Source organism: Oryzias melastigma, linkage group LG16, assembly GCF_002922805.2.
Source record: "Oryzias melastigma strain HK-1 linkage group LG16, ASM292280v2, whole genome shotgun sequence".
Classification (NCBI taxonomy): domain Eukaryota; kingdom Metazoa; phylum Chordata; class Actinopteri; order Beloniformes; family Adrianichthyidae; genus Oryzias; species Oryzias melastigma.
In genome coordinates, this window is record NC_050527.1 from 20,754,015 (window position 1) to 20,763,254 (window position 9,240).

At 37.8% G+C, this 9,240-nt stretch overlaps 1 long non-coding RNA gene across 1 annotated transcript; it reads left to right on the forward strand.

Moving 5' to 3' along the window:
- Positions 1–445: 445 nt before the first annotated feature.
- LOC118599793 lies at positions 446–3,189 on the forward strand. Its single transcript, XR_004949297.1, has 2 exons — positions 446–867; positions 2,393–3,189. It is a non-coding gene; the product is annotated as an uncharacterized LOC118599793 (long non-coding RNA).
- The last annotated feature ends 6,051 nt before the right edge of the window (positions 3,190–9,240 follow it).

Sequence of the window (9,240 nt, forward strand, 5' to 3'; positions counted from 1 at the left end):
CCCCGAAGTAAGTAGCCTCTATGTTCAACACTAACATCTACTGTCTTCATATAGAAGACATGGGCAGCAGTGGCTCAGGTGGTAGAGCGGGTCGGCCAATGATCGAAGGATAGGCGGTTGGATTCCGGCTCCCGCCAGCCAAGTGTCGTTGTGTCCTTGGGCAAGACACTTAACCCTCCTTGCCTCCAGTGTGGCTCCACTGGTGTGTGAATGCGTATGAATGTTCCGGTGATGGTCAGAGGGGCCGTAGGCGCGTACTGGCAGCCACGCCTCTGTCAGCCTGCCCCAGGGCAGCTGTGGCTACAATAGTAGCTTACCGTCACCAAGTATGAATGAGGTGTGAATGAATAATGGATACACAATGTAAGCACTTTGAGCATCTGGAAAAGCGCAGATTAATCCAATCCATTATTATTGTTATTATTATTATATTGATTGAGTCATTGTCTGGATTGTTTTAATGTTTTATGCGCTCAGTTGTTGGTATAGGCTACAACGTTCTTCTCACACTACTCTATTAGCAGCAAGCTAATGTCTGTGTAAGCTAAGCTACTTTAGCGATCGTTTGCCTCGTTCCTATTATTACACGTCAGTGCAGTGTAGGACGTAATGTTAAGTTCACAGACAATTAGAAAACCCTTTCACCTTTTTATGGTTCCAAAAGTTGTATTTTATGTTTGCGTTCCAGAGTGTGATTATTATTTGTTGTTTCAGCAGCAAGTTGTGGAAAACATGGCGCAGTCTGTTCTTGCAAGGGAAATTAGTGGCAATCTACCAACCTACAACATCAACTCCCACTGTTGGCCACAGTACCACTGCAAACACTTCTCGACCTTCAACCACAACAGTTAATCAAGCTTTAAAAAGGTAAGCTTTAGTCTAGATTCTGACAATGTTCTTCCTTATGATATATATATATATATATATATATATATATATATATATATATGACTATGCTGTTGGGCTCAATAATGTTATTTTATGGATCACATGTTTTGTTTAAAGACTTTTTGGGAAAATGTAGCCCCCTCCCCCTACTTTCCCAATGCATTGTTTGTAATTCTAATGATCAGTTATTTAATCGTACCCACAATCCACCATCTTGTTTGGCAAGGACATTTTACGACTTAATTTTACTTGAGCTTTTAATTCAGGCCAGCTCTACAATGGAATGTCAGTGTTACAGCCCAGACGGGCAAACCTGTGTAAAGTCTAGGGCACTTGTCACAGTCGAGGCCCAAATCTGGCCTTCCAGATCATTTTATTTTATTGTTATTAATGGCCCTATGTTATTTTGTGTTTTTTTTCTAACTTGTATAAGTTTGACAAAATATATTTTAATTGAGAATAAAATATTGGACGTTATTTAACGTTTAAGTTGATTTATTCTTGAATAATATTCCTGCCTACTTTTATTCACAGTACTGTTAAAATATATATATATATTTAATGTTTTTAAAATCTAGTTTTAGCATGCTCAATAAACATTTATCCTTTTTGGCATGCGACCTGGAACTTTGTGATTTGGCCAAAAAATCTAACTACATTTTTTTTGTTCTAAATTAGCCTTTTGATTTTAATCGTTTTTTTTCCTCCTTATTTTTACTTTCTTTAACAAAGGTTACAAATGACAGAATTTTTTTTAACAACTATTCTATTTATCCATCTCTTTTGGAAATTGGATTGAAGACAAAGTGCAACTAAATGCAGTAAAAATATTTTTAGAACAATGCAGGGGGTGTTTTGTGAGCTATCGCTAGCTTAAGCATCCTACAGAGAGAAAGGGCCTATCAGAATTCTCCCTTTTTTTTTCATTTATCTCTCTAAATGGAGAGCTATGAAAAACAGCGTCTTATATTTCCAATGTCACTTTCGTTTGACGTTTCTATTAAAATAGTCGTTTAGTAATCAACTATAATATAGTTCAAGTTTATTTAATTTACACGGCGCCTTAAACTGACCACGATCAAACAAGGCGCTGCACATTAAAACAGGAGTCTGCAACCTGTTGCTCTTTTACCTCTCCATAGTAGCTTTTGGCTGAAGAAAAATGATAATTGTATTTTTTTTTTCAAGTAAGGGTTACTAAATTAGCATTTATTTAATTGAGATTTTTAAGTTTATAAATTTATGTCTTACGTCCACCTTGAAGATAAGCTATGCAAAGGTTTTTTCTTATTTTTTAAAACTGTATCTTATAACTACAGTGTGTGCTTTCTAATTGCCTTTCTCTTTGACACACATTTTCAGTAGGGATAATCAGGTCAGTAGTGATGTCACAGGAAGTTCCATAACAACACGCCAACAGTTCATGATTTTGATTTTGGACCTTTTAATCTTTTGCTTTTTCTATACATCTTGTACTTAACCCATATATTTTCCTCTTTTCAAGGCAATTTCCAGGCATTTTAATAAGTCAGAGGCCAAGAAAGGAAAGGGCAGGATCAGCAGCCCCAGCTATCCCAAAAGAGTCACAAACATTCCCATATATGTCCTGCCAGCCCCACCAACCTCACCCCCAGAACTTCAGAAGAGCTTGTCTTAGCCCGTGCTGGTTTAGGAAAAAGAGCATTATGTTAGCTATGGCACTTATGACACTGTTCATTCCTCATCTGTTCTTTGTGATCCATGGACTGGAGATTTAGTTTAAACTTGTATTTCTTAATTACAGTCAACAGAATCCCTGACCTGCATGTTTTAGGTCAGGCATCTCGAACCCAGCTCCTCCTGAGCTACTATCTTTCTTGTTTTGCAGCTAACCCTGCCTCAGTGATTCTTGCTTAGCTGGATTGATTGAACATACCTGATCTAGGTGAGCATTAACTACTGAAGCACGGTTAACTGTAAAACAAGCAGGGCAATAGCTCACGACGAACAGGGTGGGAGATGCCTGTTTTAAAAGTTTTCCTGCTTCAGCACATCTGACTTCATATTATTAAAACATGCGTACAATCAGCTGATTCAAATGTGTCGAGGGAATAAAAACCATGAAGGTCAGGAAACCCCTAGGTATTAAATTCAGAAACCCCAATCTTAGAAAGCCGTTTTAATCGTTCTTATCGATTCGCATTCTTTGGAAAAAATATAATAACAATGCAACAGTTGATGTTTGAAATTTGATTTTATTTGCTTTTGATGTAAAACTAAGTACATTTTTGTGCTGTCTTCAATAAACAAAGTCCTAAAAAATATTTTTCATCAGGACTCCAACAAATTCATTTCTAGTTTGTCACAAGAAACGTTCCCACGTACTGCAGTGTTTGCAGATAAATGTCCATTCCACTAGACTCTGAAGACTGGAGGGGATCAATGTGTTCCTGCAGCAGCTCCATCTGATCATCTGTGAGTGGGTTGTCGAACTCTGGTACTTGCACTTCAGCATGTGGATTAGGAACCAGGCCACTGCTCTCCCAGTCAATAAGGGGGATCTGCATGCACATACATATGGTAGCATTAATGTTATAGATTGTGGAAAAAAACTGAAATAATAAAAATGAATAACGTACCTCTGGATCAACAACTGGATGCATTTCCTGCGATAGTTCGATGTGTTGAGAAAGAGCGTCAATGAAAACCATTTCTTGATTGCAAACGAACTCCAAATAGTCTATATCCAGAGGCATGTGTTGAAGTGCACGTGTGACACGCTGATTAAGTCTCTCCAAGATGTTTTGTTTTAATAAGCTCTATGAAGGAAAGATCACAGTTAATGCATTTTTTTAATTTAACCACCTGTAAAATATTTAGCTTTGAATGCAGATAAGACACACGTGCAACAAATGAAGCATGTTTTACTGAATTAATTTAAAGTGCTTAATTACTTACCCATGCATCTTCTTGGTTTATGTCCATTTCATCGAGCAAGTCCTTTAAAAAAAATGTTACAAAGGAAAGGTTAGTCTAAGTGTGGCATTACACCATGCCCCCCCCCCCCNNCCCCCCCCCCCCCCAAAAGGTTGTAACGGCAAAGATACAAAGATATCTTTTTGTTTTTTTGCGACAACACAACAGACACTTATAGTAAGATATGAAAAATATGAAAATGTTTATAACTTTTGAGAAGCTCATGTGACTTATTCAAAACAACAGACATCTGTAACACATTGGATCATCTCAATGCAGCAAATGTAAGTGTAGATAATCTGATAGCAGCAGTTATTACAAAAAAAATTAAAGTTTGTGGTGCATCTTAAAATAAAATTAACAAATATAACTAAAATAACCAGGGCTAATTAAATGAGCATTACCACATTTTTTGGACAGTAACTTTTATTTATTCATTATAAAAATAAACTGTTTGCTTTATAATCTACCTCCCCTTACTTTATTGAGTTCTGGCTGTGCTTACTGGCATACAAATACAAATTAATGTTCTGTGATACACAGCATTCACAATAATGCTTTTTTTTTGTTTGTTTTGTTTTTTGTTTGTTTGTTTTTTCTCCGAAAAAATGATAAATGTAAAAGGTTGGGTAATTGTTAGTGCATTATGAGTAACATGGAGCCTGGTGGACTATTTTTGTTTATTAGTTAATTATGTTTCACTTTTTTAGTCCATTCTGGTAAAAAAAAAGAAAAAGAAAATATTTGTGATAATTCAAAACATTAATTCAAAACATACAGGCTACAGATCATTGATAGTGTCAATGATCGCTAAAGTAGCTTAGCTTACACGGACGTTAGCTTACTGCTAACAGAGTAATGTGAGAAGAACGTTGTGGCCTTTACCAACAAGTGAGCGCATAAAAACATTAAAACAATCCAGACAATGACTCAATCAATGTCTGAAGACAGTAGATGTTAGTGTTGAACATAGAGGCTACTTACTTCGGGGCGCTGACCACCGAGATGGGCCGCCATTCTTCCCGTGACTCTCAGTCTGACTGCCGTTGACAGTCTGCCCCCTACTGGTCGTTCCTGTTACGCATTTTGTATTAATTTGGTGTCTCGGAGATTAATATATTTTTAATATATATATTAGCTTTTAAAAGTAAACGTCATATTCTCAGATAATCCTTTTTATTTTCTTTGAAAGTATTTTTAAGCCCTGCAACACCCACTGAAGGAAATACGTTTAGAAGGGAAGGCTGATAAGAACTCTAATGACCGAGCATTCCACTAGTACTTAAACGCAGCACTTACGGACGAATTTGTGAGACGTGAAAAGAGTCTCACAGTAGATCCGTGCGTAACTTTGGCTTCGTGTGTGCGTAACAAGGGATTTGTGCATGTTTTTTAAAGATTTTTGTGTGTTCGTAGTTTCAAGATGTTGTAATCTTAATGTGTGCGTACGTAAATTGCATTTTGTATTTTTTTACTTCATATTTCTATTTACTTATACACAAAACGTATTATGTGAGTAACAAATCAAGAATTAGGCATGCACAAATCTAAAGTTACACACGAATCAAGAGCTACCCACGCACAAATCCAAATTTATGCACAAATCCTAATTTACGCACAAATCAAGAATTATGCACGCACAAATCCAAGTGAGTCTAATTTCTCTCCATAGCACTGCCAGCAGCTTTATTCTCCAGTTCTGTCTGGATCCTGCTGAAAATCCTAGCATGTCTCGCTGCTTCATGATCAGCCAAGGCTAAACACTATGATTGGCTTCTTGCGGCACCTGCATTTTTTTCTCGCCTTTTTTCTTTTTTTTATTATCCCTTTCTCTCTCCCCCTGAAGACGCTCCTCTGCTAGCTGCAGCTTTCATGTCTGCGCTTAGCAAGAGATGGAAAGGCTGACTTGACCCCAAACTCTGGAAGCCCAAGAGGAGCTATATACGCAATTTCGATACGTTCCCAAAAACCACCTCCTCTAAGTGCAAAAACCTTTTTTTGTCAAAAAATTTTAATTTTTTCAAAATTGTGGTGTGTAGCGTGCAAGGGGTCAAGTTTAATGAAGAATTTGACTTTGTCTTGTAAAGGGGCACCACCTTCCGTAAGGAAGGAAAAATTACTCAATGATGAAAGTTTATCAATTTTAGCTTTAAAATTGATTAAAGAGTAATCTTCAAAATCAATCTCAACACTTCAGGAAGTAAATTCTCATCTGAAGGGACCGTATCACAAAGAAAGAACAAGATGGACAACGACTGCCTTTTTGATATTTATTAAGAGATAAGCATGAGAATATATACAAAATAAACAAAGAAAGTCAATATAGTGCATGTGGGTGTGAATGTGTGTGTGTGTATGAATGTGTGTGAAAGTCGGTGGATGAGCAAAGTAATGCCTCAGAACGGTTTAAGAGAAAAATTGTAATCTAAAGAAAACAATGACGTTAAACTGTTCAAGACACTAGTCTGGATAAATCAAATTGGCTGTTATGACCACATCAAACCGCAACAGTTTTGCTGAGAGGGTCTCCTCACCATGGTGGCTCGAAGCTGGACTTGGACTGGAAATTCAGACGAAGCTCATCAGACAAAGGTGTTTCTCCTGAAGCCGATGAGATGATGAAAGCAGCAGCAGCTTTGGCTCAGGGTGTAGGAGGACGGTCGAAGACTCTTCTGGAGCTCACGACCGGATGCGGCTGAAGTTCTGGTGGTCATTTGGGTTTGCACAGCCAAAAGAGTGGATGGTCGTCGAAAAAGCGTGCTGGATTTAAATTTCACTGGAGTTTAGTCTCAAAGCGGATCGTTCAATCAGTTTAAAAAATAAGAAGCACAAATGGTGACGAGCTTCAAAAGAGTTAAAAGAAAAGATGCACGACAGTTACCAAAAAGATAAAGTAAATAAAAATGGTCTTGGCACAAACTTAGTTACGTGGGGTAAGTTAAAATAAAAACAAGACCAAAAAAGATTGGAAGAAGTTTCCTCTTCTTCCAAGAGCTGTTCTCTGCTCAAAACCCAAACTCCAACTGCTCTGAAGTGAGAGTGTGCATGACCTTTTGATCTCAGAGGAGGCCTTGCTATCAGCGAATGGCTGCAGGCACACGTCTCTAGTGGATCTAACAGTTTCATGTTCCTATCTAAACTGTTTAAACTATTCAGGAAAAATAAAAGTTATTTCTCTTAAATGTTCTGAGCATTCAAAGATGTGTGGTTTCATCAAAGTGTATTTCATTGTAAAAGTGAAGTCAAATACTTTTGTGATAAAACAAGTTTGCATAAAGTTTAAATCAGAATGAGTTTAGCTTATACAAAGTTTAAAAATCATCATTCAAACTCTTAATGAATAAACATTCAACTATGAAGAGATTTCTCATAGAAAATGATCAACTACATGTAATTCTAATGTTCCTTAATTGTCAAATAAAGAGGATTAAATCAAAGCATGAATTATATTCCAGATCATTAACTCTTAACATGCAGTTTATCAATACATGATTAAATGTTGTCTAAACTCATATTCAGATACAAATCACATATTCATGAACAACAAAGATCACAGTGGAAGTTTTGTCTGCTTCCTGTTGAAATCTGTGAATAAAGTTCAGTCATTTTCATGTTATTCACATTCAACACCACAAATAACAGAACAGATGTTTAGAATCTTTATTTGTGAATAAAAGAATTGTAAATTCAAAGGTTCATCTCAGCTTGTTCTGAGCTGAGTTCCTGGTCCTCCTTAGGTCCACGGGGTCGTAAAATCATAAATCGTACATTCCAAAAGAGGTCTGCCATCGATCCTTCAGGGAGTGAGACAGAAAGGATTCTTTGAAGACCTTTTAGGACAAATCTCTGTTTCCGTAAATCCTTCATAGGAGTTGTCCAGCGTTTTCCTTATCAAGAAATATGGCTTGGAAAGTAACAGACCTTTTGGGCTCAAGGCCTCATTTGGGCCTCTTAGCATCTAAGAGAGGCCAGATTCTCAAATGTCTCGATAACATCTCCACAGAGGTAATTTGTGGCCTTGGGAGGACTGAGTCTCATCCTTTAAGAAGTGAAAAGACGTCAGAAGGCATCGTAGCATGCTACAGGTGTTTCCATGAGGATAATTTGTTACCGAAAATCTGATTTGCAAAATTTCAGGGGATATGGAAACGCAGCTTCTGCGACTGAGTTTGAAGGCTGTTCCGCATTAACCCAAGAGAGAGGAAAAATAGGGGACCTTTTTAATTATTGTTTCGACGATAATAAGTAAAGTGGCTGTCAGCAGTCAGAGATCCGCCGCGCTGCGACAGGACAAAACCCTTGTATTAGATTAGTATTTTACCTGCTGATCGGTTCACTGAAAACGCCACATAACCAAAGCTGAGTCTCTGATTGGCTGATGGGACGCAGCCACCTGTTTAACCTCTGTGACCTGCTGTGAAATGAAGCCATACTTTCTAGTGCTGTGCGGCACGCACACTTGTGCTCGCCTTGTCAGTGCTTTTATATGAGCCCGTCTACTTTCGCAGGAAAAGCAAAGGGATTGGATAAAACTTCAAAGTACTGAACAGAGTTGAAGTGATTGACATGTCCAAAGACAAATAGATTTTTAATGAAACTGAGCACTGAAATGTGGCACAGATTGCAGCAGCTTGTTTTGGTTTCGGTAGAACCGCCTACATCATAACGAATCCTACTTGGTAGAGCTTCTGTGCCCAACCCTACCCATCACTCCTCTGGATCATCTAAATCAGGGGTCTCAGACTCAATTCAGCCGGGAACCGCTGGAGGTATTGTCTTGGTGAGGCCAGGCCGCATCAGGATTTCCACAAGAAAAGCACTGATAAAACATCCTAAAGTTCTCAAATATCTTTATTTCTAACACAAAATAATGAAGTATATAAAAAATATATGAAAACATTTATATATATATTTTAAAAAATCGGTAATAAATAAATAAATAAAATAATAATAATGACCATACAGCAAAAACAGATGACTGAAGAAACCACATATTGACTGACTGACTAGAGCAGTGTTTCCCAACCCTGGTCCTCGGGGCACACTGTCCTGCCTGTTTTCCATGTTGCCCTGCTTATTCACACCTGATTCAGCTCATCATCAGGCTCAGCAGAAGCCTGACAATGACGGTCATCAAACAGGTGTGTTTGAGCAGGGTTGGATTAAAAAAACGCCAGACAGTGTGCCCTGAGGACCAGGGTTGGGAAACACTGGACTAGAGAAAACTGTTTTGATTCAGTTTCAAATGTCTGTATTAACAGCGCCTCCTTCAGACTGAGAGAGAAGCCCCGGCACAGAGAAAATCATTAAAGGATTTCATTTATTGGAGATTTTTATAGAACTCACAATAAATAAATCTGATCTATGTGTCTTTCATTCATTGGGGGTGTGGGTTGC